The following is an 11,973-nucleotide window of genomic DNA, read 5'->3' as shown; positions in this document are numbered from 1 at the left end:
GTTGTTAAAGACAATTTCAAAACAGAAAATGAATGAAAAGTATGGAAATACAAACTTAGGCAAACTTTTAAAGGTCTGAAGACAGGGCTGAAATTAGGCCATGGAATTTTGGCTAATTACCTACACTAGGAACTATTGTATAAAAAAAATCTGTGGAGAGAACAAACTACTACTGTAATCTTCAATCCATCATATTATTGTATATGTGCCTTCCCTTTTGTTTCTCACAGTTTTTTGTGTGTACAAAATGATTTTGACCCGCAGATTTGTTGCAAAGACCGCACACCAATATTATTTTCTGCAAAATAGTGATTTTGTTTAGTACATTAATGGATTAATGTAGTAAATAAAATCACTATTTTGAAGAAAATAATATTGGTGTGCGGGTCTTTGCAACAAATCTGCGGGTCAAAATCATTGATATATATCTATATCTGTGTGTGTGTAAATCACAGCCAACATAGCTTCTTTGTAATTAGCTTTGAAGAAGGAACTGAAATGTTCTGAAAGCTTGCTATGGTTGTCATCTTAGCTAGCCAATACAAGTACCACCTTGTCCCCACTTTTTCAACTGGCTAACAAGGTACTGAACACTTTACATGGCACCTTAATAACATTGGGATATCTTGTTAAAATGTTGAATAAACTTGTTGTTAAAAATAGCAGTATCATGATATACAGCTAAGCCAAGATTAATATATCTACAATAACATATCTAAATATGAAGAGAGAAATATACAGAGAGAGAAAGGAAAAAGAGTGAGCAGTGTTTTACCTGGAGGTCCAATATCTCCTTTTAGTCCTTTTTCACCTTGTTTTCCAGGTGCACCCATAGATCCAAAAAGGCCCTCCAGGAAGAGATGGTCTTCGCGACAGCATTTGCCAGCAGCAAAACATGGAAATTTGCCACAAACCCATGCCTGCTGAATTTATTCGTGCATCACTAGGCAGTATTAGCTGCGAAACTGCGGCAAAAATTAGGCGGCAAAAAATTTGCTGTGTCAATATTGTCACGCGCATAAAAATTGTCGCTTATTCGGACACCCATTGACTTTAATACATTTGGACAATAAAGTCGTGCATATAAAAATTGACAATCACGTCAAAATTTTTTTGACGCCCATTGAGTTCAATGCATTTCGCAATTTTTTTCGCTGTTTCACAAATTTCACAACTGCATCTGATACATCAAAACAGACGCAACTGCATGTTTAAATCAGATACATTTTCGCCAAATATTTTCAAAGTCTGTCCAGTGTGTGGCATTTGAGTTCGTGGCATTACTAGTTATTCAAACTAGTAATAAACTATCATACCCTATAGTTACTTATATTTTGAAAGCAACAAAGAGAATTCAGCAAATGGTGGCTATCTCCCTACCTGCATCACTTTTAGGTCCATTGGCACCATCTATACCATCTCCTCCCTTTAAACCTGGAAGCCCTTGTACCACAGAGCACAAGGCTGGCATTTCAGAGCCAGCCTTGGATGACAGAGTCAGGAATACAGCAGTGATCACAGCAATCTGTGCAGATGTCTCATTTGATTACCCTAGAAAGAAAAGCAGCAGTTAATTAGTAAAATTAGCTCTATGAAATGTAATGAATTGACCTTTGCAAAACATTTACAGTAATATCTGTGTCGAATTTTAGTAGATTAGGTTGTTAGAAAGTAAAACCCTTACCTTTCACACAGTCTATTATTTATACTGTTTGGACATATCACAAGGAACTTAGTCCAGTTAAAGGTCAGTGACAGGCCATTTGCAAAAAGATAAGTATACACAACATTATGAAATTGTGTTTTGGGTTTTATTTTCACATAACTTATTTTCTAGAATCTTGCAGTACTGTAATGCTACCTGAAAACCACAGTATATCAAATTATTCACTCCATTTGTACATACTGTAAAATAGGGTTTTTCAAAAATTAATTGAAAGGAGCAGAGCTGTGGAGTCAGAGGCAATTTTCGGTATCCAAAGCTGGAGTGTCCTAAAATCCTAATAACTTTCAATTGCAATAATAAAAATGCAATATGCAATGTACTATTGATTGTACTATTGGATATTTGGTTGGGGTACTGTTAAGGACAGGGAGGACCACATATCATACGTTCAATATGGTACCAGTATTAAATGTATGTTTGCAAATAAAAGCAGTCTGACTGGTAAAATGGGAGAGATGGAGGTGCTGGTGCTGGAGGGGAAATATGATCTGATTGATGTAACCAAAACATGGCATTTAATATCAGCGCCTATAGTCTGTTTCGGAGGGACAGGCAATAGAAAAGGAGGAGGGGTATGTCTGTTTGTTAGGCAGGATTTAAAAATAAGAAAGGGGGCGATAAAGCTGATAAAGGAAGAGGTGATGTTAGAAAATGAGGGGGATGAAGTCTTATGGGTGGAGCACTTCAGCGCTTGTAAAGGGTCCAGCAAATTAATTGTAGGAGTATGCTATAGACCCCCTAATGTAAGTGAGGAGGAGGAGGAGGCTAAGCTCCTGATGCAAAAAGAAAAGGCTGCTAGTTTGGGGAAAGTAGTAATAATGTGGGATTTTAATTACCTAGATATTGACTGGAGTAACAGTACTGCCAGGACAGTTAATGGGAACAAGTTTATAAACTTGTTGCATGACAATTTTACAGCACAAGTTGTTGAGGAGCCAACCAGAAAAAGATCTATTCTGGATCTAATGATCTCTAATAACCCAGAACGTATAGCAAATGTGCAAGTAATTCAACCCCCGGGTAATAGTGACCATAATGTGATCCCATTTAATGTCTGGTGCAAAAAACAAATATACACTGTGACAACAAAAACCCTGAATCTCAGAAAAGCTAATTTTAGTGCCTTAAGGCCTGTCATTCAGAGCATTGATTGGGGTATTATGTTTTCAGCTAAAAACACAGATCAAAAATGGTTTTCATTTAAAATTATATTAAATCATTACTGTTCTCTAGCACTAAGTATCACCATATGTGGTTTAATATACTGTAGAAGAAAAGAAGTTAATAGGAAAGAAGAGAAAGGCATTTAAAAACTACAAGTCTGTGGGGACAAAAGCTGCATTTAATGAATATAAACACTATAATAAATGTTGTAAAATATCAATCCAGAAGGCAAATATAGGAAATGAGGAGTGCATTGCAGCTGAGGACAAGACTAACCCCAAAAAGTTTTTTTTTTATATTAATAGTAAAAAGATGCAGGATGAGAGTATTGATCCCTTAAAAAATTGTACCAGTATGGTTGTAACATATACAGACAAGGCAAATGTGCTAAATCAGTTTTTTCTCTCCAATGTACACAATAGAGTTCCTAGGCTCACTTCATAGCTTCACTGTTGGCTTAACTCAATCTAGTCAGTAGCTCAGGATATGATTCATAAAACTTAAATATGTTCACGAAAAAATTCACCATGAGGCTTGTTTCGCTTTGCACGACAAAACAAGAAAAGACATATAACAAAAAAAGATGCACATTCACATAAATATATGATTTATACATTTTAATGTGGTATACAAAGCACCTGGGCATTATGTGTTGGTGGTCAGATTTATTATTAACTGTGCCTGTGTTAGTAAGCTAGTAGTAATATATAATCAACAGAATGTACTTTTTGTATCAGACATAAAATTAAAGACATGGTTTTAAGAACCCCCTCAGGGCCCACCAGAAACCGTTGCAAAAATCGCCTTGGGAGGGGGGTGGGTGGTTCCGGCTGCGCTGCCCGCACCTGGGCCCCACATCATTTAGTTACATTACTGGTATCACAGAGTGGCAATCCCTGTTTTCCATACAAAAATCAAAACACCTAACATATACCAAAGACCCTATCTCTTAAATATATATTCTGCATAATAATAAGCAATTAAACATAGAATTCAAAAAATCAGGTGGATATGACAAGGTGCAAAATTTTTAACAGTAACATAGCAAACAAGCAGCATGTAGCATCTACTGGTCAGCTTTGTTTGCTTACTGTGGGTAACTAGGTTATTAGACTTGGGCCTACTGCACCTTTTACATAACCACATTAAGACCATATTCACTTGGAATTGCCTTGGAAGCTAAAGTGAAGATGGTTTGGTAAATATTTGAGCATTAATCTTAGGGAAATATTCATAATGTGCCATTGTTGTGTCCATGGGTCCCCCACACTACATTAAGGACCCCTGCCAGACATGAGTTGATGCCACAAACGCCTCCCCAGGTGTTCCTTTTATTACTCAGTTGTGAGCATGATTTTAGGGAAATCAGGGGGTAGCGCCAATAGTTTAGAGTAGTTAATGGGGCTGGGTTAGCCGGGCCCACATATTTTTTTCCTGTTGTCCCTCAGCCCAGCTTTGGGATTCCATTTAACCATCACATCATTTGTTACCTTTCTTAAAGTCTGTCAAAGGTGCTGCAATTGTGGCAAAATTTGGATTAAACCTTCTGTAATATCCCATAATACCCAGAAATACTCTGACCTGTTATAGGTTGTGCACTGGGGTTTAGTGATAAGCAAATCTTTTCACCAGGCATGCATTTGCAGTGAAATTCCACCAATTATTCGCTGTGACAAAAAAGTTGCTGAGACAAAAATGTCTCCACAAGAAAAAAACGTCCATTATCTATAATGCATTTGGAGTGAGAAAAAAAGTTGTTGCACATAAATATGTTGCCCCCTATTTTCAAACGTATTGCCGTTTCACAAATGTTTTAGCAGTTTTACGAATTTTTTGCCGAATCGGTATAGTACAGATTTGCTCATTTCTACTGGGGGTTAATGACCCACCTTCCAATACCTAAGACCCAATAACCTTTTTATAGCCCATCACTAATGGCCTGTATTCTCAGCTTTTCTAACCGCAGTGCTATTTAGACACCTTAGGAAACAGTATATATAACAATATATAAAAGTTATGATGATATGTGGAGGCTTATTTATTAAAGATCAGATTTTAGTGATTTTAGAGGTTTTTGATAACACAACTAAACTCACAAACTTAAAACTATGAACAGTGTGAGATTAATTAAAAATCAGAATAAAAAAGTAGGAACAAAAAAAGTGCTTATCTATGCATTCAAAAATAAAAATATCTCAAAAATATTTAGTTTTTTGTACAATTTCGAGTGGAGAAAAAAAATCAGAAAACCTCTAAAAGTCTGAATTGAGTTAAATTAGTCCAAAAGGATCAGCCCCCTTTGACTTCTATAGCACCTCAACAACTTTTACTTGGCAAAGTTTTGTTTTAGAGGTTTTCGTGTTTTTTTTTCACTTAATAAATCTCGCAGAGATTCGTGGAAAAAATTTAAAATTGGACTTAAAAATTAGACTTAAAAATTAAACACTGAATTCACTGGGGAATAGTAAGTCCTTGTGTGCCAAACCTGCTTGGGTGCTCACTGTGAGATAAAGTGCAAATTGCCAAATAATTTACTGCAATCTCCTCCAAAGGTAGTAAATTAGCAGTCCGTATATAGTGCGGGAGCCTCCTCTAAATATAGATGATTTTTTTAAATACACATACAACTCCAATTAAATGCAAGAGTATTTGAACACCACAAGAAGTACTGTATATACTGTAGCTGTTTCTCTGAGAGTCTCTACTACTCATGTTTACTGCAGAGCTACACTTCCCCTTTACATAAGTACATTGGGAACTTTCTCCCACCTTTAGGCCAGGATGTTGGTCCTAGTTCTAACGTGGAGAAGTCCACCCTTGTATAGATCCAAACTATACAGAAAACAACACTTTTTGCAGATCACCAGGGTTATGGATGCATCTATGCTTGCATACACTCTTAATTCTTTCTCATATGTGGCCACCCACATGCACAGTAACTTTAGTAATACATAGCAAAAAGAACAACAACACTTCATACTGTCTGTTCACTTGCACAACAAAATCTAAGCTTGGCTGAATCATCTAAAGAACTCTAGCAATTTACCTAAGAAAGAAAAGAATCAAGGTTTGGTTATGCAAACTGCAGACCTCAACACAACACAGATACCTTGAATGGACCATATGGCAGAAAACTGAATAACTGTAGCTGAAATGGAACAAAACACCACCAATACAATGTAAAAGATGGATAAATTCCACCTATGCCATTAATAAATATACACAAAACACTTTTTTTCTTACTGTTGCATCTTTTCTTTGTTAAATAAATGATGAAAAAGTAAATCACGTTTTCTGATATGAATTTTCTCACAAGATTAAAATAACTAATTTCTAAACAATATTACTTTTATCAATTAAATATAGTACAATATTTATTGACGCCTCAATTGGTGAGATTTCACATTCCTTTTCTTTGAAAGTAGACAATTATATATTGCTTAAAGGAGAAGGAAAGGTTAAAACTAAGTAAGCCTTATCAGAAAGGCCCATCTAAATATACCAGTAAACCCCCAAAGTAGTGCTGCTCTGAGTCCCCTGTCAAAAGAAACACAGCATTTCTTTCCTTCTATTGTGTACACATGGGCTTCTGTATCAGACTTCCTGCCTTCAGCTTAAACCTCATTGCCCTGGGCAAGAGCATGCTCAGTTTGCTCCTCTTCCCCCCCCTCCCTTCTCTACTGTAATCTGAGCCTAGAGCAGGCAGAGACTCAGGCAGGAAGTGATGTCACACCACATTAATACTGCAGCTCCTATACTAAACAAACAGAGAGTTTCTAGAGGTTTTTACTCAGGTATGGTAAAACATTCTACAGAATAAATATAGCATTCTAGCTTGCACTGCTGCAGCTAATCTATTGGCAATAAAATGCCTAGGTAGCTTTCCTTAAGTTAAAGTATGTAGATGATTAGAAATGTGTGCAGAACACTTTGTGTTTGAATAAGTCACATTAGAAACTTGATGAGAGTGTTACTATTTGCTATAGCAACAGTAAATACTTGAATTTTAGTTAAGTATACCCCTAATTAAATGTCAAACCTTAGTGAATGCCAACAATATTTTCTTTCATTTAACTTATGAAAGCCAATGACATTTTTTGTTAAACCTATTTCAAATGTATGCAGCCACAACCTATACTGAGATGCTATGATGTGCCTCTTTTATTATCTATTGCAGGAAGTAAAACATCATTTCTGACTTGAGTTGTATATATTCTATGCCTGGTGAAAATGAAGAAATTATAACTTTGAAATGACATATCCAAATACCTGTGAGTACTGAATATGTGGTTTATATATTGACCTTTGTACAATGAACTCTTATTGAAGGATGTTAATAAAGTGGAGAAATGCTGATGACTTAGACATATTCAAGTCATTGGTGAATTGCTACTGTGAAGGGCCAAATGTACTCATCAGACACCCCTAGGCCCACCGCTGCTCATCACCCCCACCACCTTCCCCTTGATACGTTCACATGCACACATTTTCTTCTTCAGGTCCAGTAAATTAAAGACTGGTGCTGGGGAAATTTAAAAACTATCAAATCAATTTATAACAGTTTACAGGTTCGGCGACCCCCCCTCCCAGAGCTGCTTTAGAATGTGAAAAATTACACTTTACACTTCAATATTAGAAAAAAGGTCACACATAGAAAATAGAAAGTCATTGGAAAAAGTTGTTTTTTCTGGTGATCTATCTGAAAACAACTAGTTGTTTGAAGGTGAACGACCCCTTTAATATACAAGTTAAAAAGCAAAGGACCAAGTACAGAGCCCTGCGGTACTCTGCTAACAGCGCTTGTCCAATTAGAAAATGTCCTATTTACCACCACTCTTTGTAATCTATCTTTTAGTCAGTACTCTGTCCATGTACAAATACTATGTTCCAGACCAACATTCCTTAATTTATCCAGTGACCTTCTGTGTGGCACTGTATCAAATGTTTAACATAACATCCACTGCCTTCTCAGAATCGATGTCCCTGCTCACCTTCTCATAAAAGGAAATTAAATGAGTCTGGCAATATCTATTATGCATAAAACCATGCTGGCACAAACAGCTATTATTATGACCAGTATAAATCCAGGTGTGAACAATAGAGGTGTCAAATGTGTAAACAATGCAGGGGGGATTACAGGTGTGAACAATGCAGGAATTCCTGGTGTAAATTTGAGGTGAAAACAATGCAGGAGCCAGTTAATGTCTGTCGTGATACCTTTTAATGCTTACATTAGGTAAGAGGTCACAACAGGCACTTTCATGTAGGGGGCCACACAAAGGGGGGTTGTGGGTCACATCCGCCAGTTGGACAGCACTGGAACTTTAGGGGGTATAAATTTATTTTGCTGTTTGGCCCTCTAACTTTTATTTGAACATTTTGTGCTCCTACACTGCTAATAAAAAACGCATTGCAGTTTGAAACATATTGACTGGAGCTGTTTTGATTCAACTGTTTTTTGTATAAAATATAGTAGAAACATAATATATTTTATACATGATAGTTCACCAGAAATAAAGACTTTTTCCAATTACTTTTTTATTTTCTATGTGTGATTGTTTTTCAAATATTGAAGTGTAAAGTTTAATTTTTCACCTTCTACAGCAGCTCTGGGAGGGGGGGGGGGGGTTGCCGACCTTGTAAACTGTTCTAAATGGATACATTCAGTTGATACATGTGTTATGTTTGTCCCTGCTGAGCAGAATCCCTGGGTTTCATTACAGGTAGCTGTTAGAATTGATACAATAGTTACTAATACTTCAGATGCGGTTGAGAAATGTAACAACTAAATGTTGCAAAATTGTATCAGTTCAGAATCTGCCCCTGAATTACTGACTTGTCAGACTCAAACATCAGACAGGGACATTACATTTAAACTTGTATTTTAGAAAAACAGTAAAAAAATAAAAAATGGAAATTAATTGACAAAAGTCTTTATTTCTGGTGAACAATCTGAAAACAACTGAACTGAAAAAAGTGTTTGAAAGGTGAACAATCTCAGAATCTGCACCTGAATTACTGAGTTGTCAGACTCAAACACCAGACAGGGACATTAAACTTGTATTTTAGAAAAACTGTAAAAAAATAAAAAATGGAAAGTAATTGAAAAAAGTCTTTATTTCTGGTGAACAATCTGAAAACAACTGAACTGAAAAAAAGTGTTTGGAAGGTGAACAACCCCTTTAAGCTGAACAATAGTAAGATCATTTTGTTTTTCCCCATTGTAAAACTGACATTTGCTGAAGTTACCACACATATGATTGGAATCTAGGGGAAACATACACTAAGAACCACTAAGAGCAAACAGAAAAAAATGAAAACTTGTATCAGTAGAAAACAGAGGGACCTACTCACCTACTCCTTATCAAAATGTGTTCCCTAACCTCTACCCTCTTGGGTACGGGAACCATTTCTAAAACCATAAATTGAATCAGACTTTTTATTATGACCATGTTTTTCTAATAGTAGACCGATGTTTGGAAAGGTGGTAAGTGTGGTGTGTGTACACGGTGTTGCATGATAAGTTTGAGCGCTGTACCTTTTTTTCATTTTTGATATTAATTATACCATCTGTGGCAGTGGTTGTGGCAGACACGTGAAAGTGTTCTGCATTTTTGATCTCATATATATATATATATATATATATATATATATATATATATATATATATATATATATATATATATATATATATATATATCTATCTATCTATCTATATATATATATATATATATATATACACACACACACCTTCCACACTTCCTCCTCATTGGGAGTGTAGACATTTTAGGAACTACATATTGATACATATTGTTTTGAGAAAGTGAAGTTCCTTTATGTTTTCACTAGGGTTAGCAATAGGTTGTAGGGTGGCGAATGGACTGTTTTGTGTGTTTTTTTTTAACATGCAGTCAGGACAGTGTGGATTGTGAGCCATTATTATAGTATGTGTTCTGGGCTGAATGAAAAGCAGTATTTTGAAAATACTGGCCTTTGCAAACAGCTAGTACGTCACGTGATGTCTTGGTTTGCTGTGAGAGGCCTTCTGCTTCCAAAAGTGTTTGCCACCTGTTAGATTTGTCATATACAGTTCTGGATCTGGATCTTGCATCTGGGGTCATAGTAAATGACCCCTAAAATTCATCTCTGGCTTAATTAATATGCCGTTTTAGAAACATGATTAAAGATTAAGCAGTGTTTGTTTGACATGTGATCACCCCGGCATATATCACTCAAAATTGATATTTAGTTATATATTAATTCATATATAATATATAAATAAGAAATAAATAAGAATTCAAGCTTATTGTTTGATACAGAAAGGCATATGTCTCACTACATAAAATAAATACAAATAAAAAGAGCATTACATTACAAGACATCGCAATTACAGATTTATAGAAATAATTCAGTCAGCCCCATCCAAAGTTTAAAAAAACTATATATATATATATATATATATATATATATATATATATATATATATATATATATATATATATATATATATATATATCATATGATATATCATATGATATATATCATAACAATATATAACATATAAACACAACTCCCAGTTCCTTGATTTCTGCAAATCACAATTTTAGCTACAAAACCTTCAGCCCCGAATGCAGTTTAAATGTCCCTAAATCTAAAAGAAAGTGGAAAATCAATCATGGGCATGTGTTCCACTGTGGAACTTACAGCCATCTTTGGGGGATATATAATAAAATTTGCAGAGAACAAATTTGCGAATAAAAATGTGTATATGGAGCGTAATATTCTTCATTTGGCTGCTATTGCATTGCAAATCTTAATTGCGTTTTGGGAACCTTTAAACCTGCTTGAAGGTGACAAACTTTTGGAGGAAACATAACTTTTTAATTAAGAACTTACATATACTGCACACTATAAAATTTGCATTTGCCATCCTACTGTCGTGTGAGGAGCAAAGTGTTCTCAAAGACAAAACTGTTCACTTTGCGAACATTCATTCTCATTGTGAATGGATTACAAACAATTTTTGCGTTAACAACCAATATTACATTCCCTCATTTGACTTTTTTACAGAAGTTTCAGCAAGGAAGAGTGAGAGGCAAAGCCGCATTGAAGCACTGGGAAAGAATACGTTTGTGCTATTTTGCTTGTGAAAGTGTAGGTGAGGTATAGCTTTCAAGCTGTCAATTTATCCACTGATCTTACTAGTAGTGATGGGCAAATTTATTTGGCAGGCGCAAATTTATGACGAATTTCCACGTTTCGCCACCGGCAAATAAATTCATGAATTTGCAGCGAAAATTCACAGGCAAATTGTCCCGCGACATAATAGACAATGCTGACAATTTAGACGCCAGTGACGATTAATGGACGCCCATTGACTTTAATGGGTGCTGGCGCCAATTTTGACTCTGGCGAATCGTCGTTAAAATCTGCATTTTGCGTTTTTTCTATCTCCCATCACTACTTACTAGCATGTCTGGGGTTAATGTAGTGCTCATTGTACATTTCTGCATTGATCTTACTGGCAGGTCTGGGTTTTTCTTATGTTTTTTAGTTGTTTTTTTTTTAATGTTTTTTTATGTTAGTATTTAGGGGTGTGACTAAAATGTGTGCATCATCAACATTTCGCTGTCATGTGATGGTCCCTCTCTGGTTTTTAAATTTTGAGAGGTACTAAATGTAAACAGAAGTTCATTATGCAGAGGAATTGTATGCGGATAATGATGAGCATAATGTTTCCCATGTACAGATTCCCACAAACTTCTGCTGGCAAAATGTTCAGGAAACTGTGCTAAAAATTCACCACGTGGCTCGTTTCGCTTTGCGCTTTGACATGTCATTTTATCATTCCCCTCTCCTTCCACATCAATCAATTTTTCACCATTTCACAAATTTTCCCACAGTTTAACAATTTTTCTTTTTTTAATAAACTTGTTTTTATTGTAAAGATAAAATGAAATCACATGATACAATAATATATGTTTCCATAAAGCAAAATTTGTAGTGATTATAACTACATTTCAACAATTTTTTTTTTTCAAACATTCAGCTCATTTGTGATATATAGCATGGGTGTAGGTCCT

Source organism: Xenopus laevis, chromosome 7S (genome assembly GCF_017654675.1).
Source record: "Xenopus laevis strain J_2021 chromosome 7S, Xenopus_laevis_v10.1, whole genome shotgun sequence".
NCBI classification, from domain to species: Eukaryota; Metazoa; Chordata; class Amphibia; order Anura; family Pipidae; genus Xenopus; species Xenopus laevis.
This window is presented reverse-complemented; position numbering follows the sequence as displayed.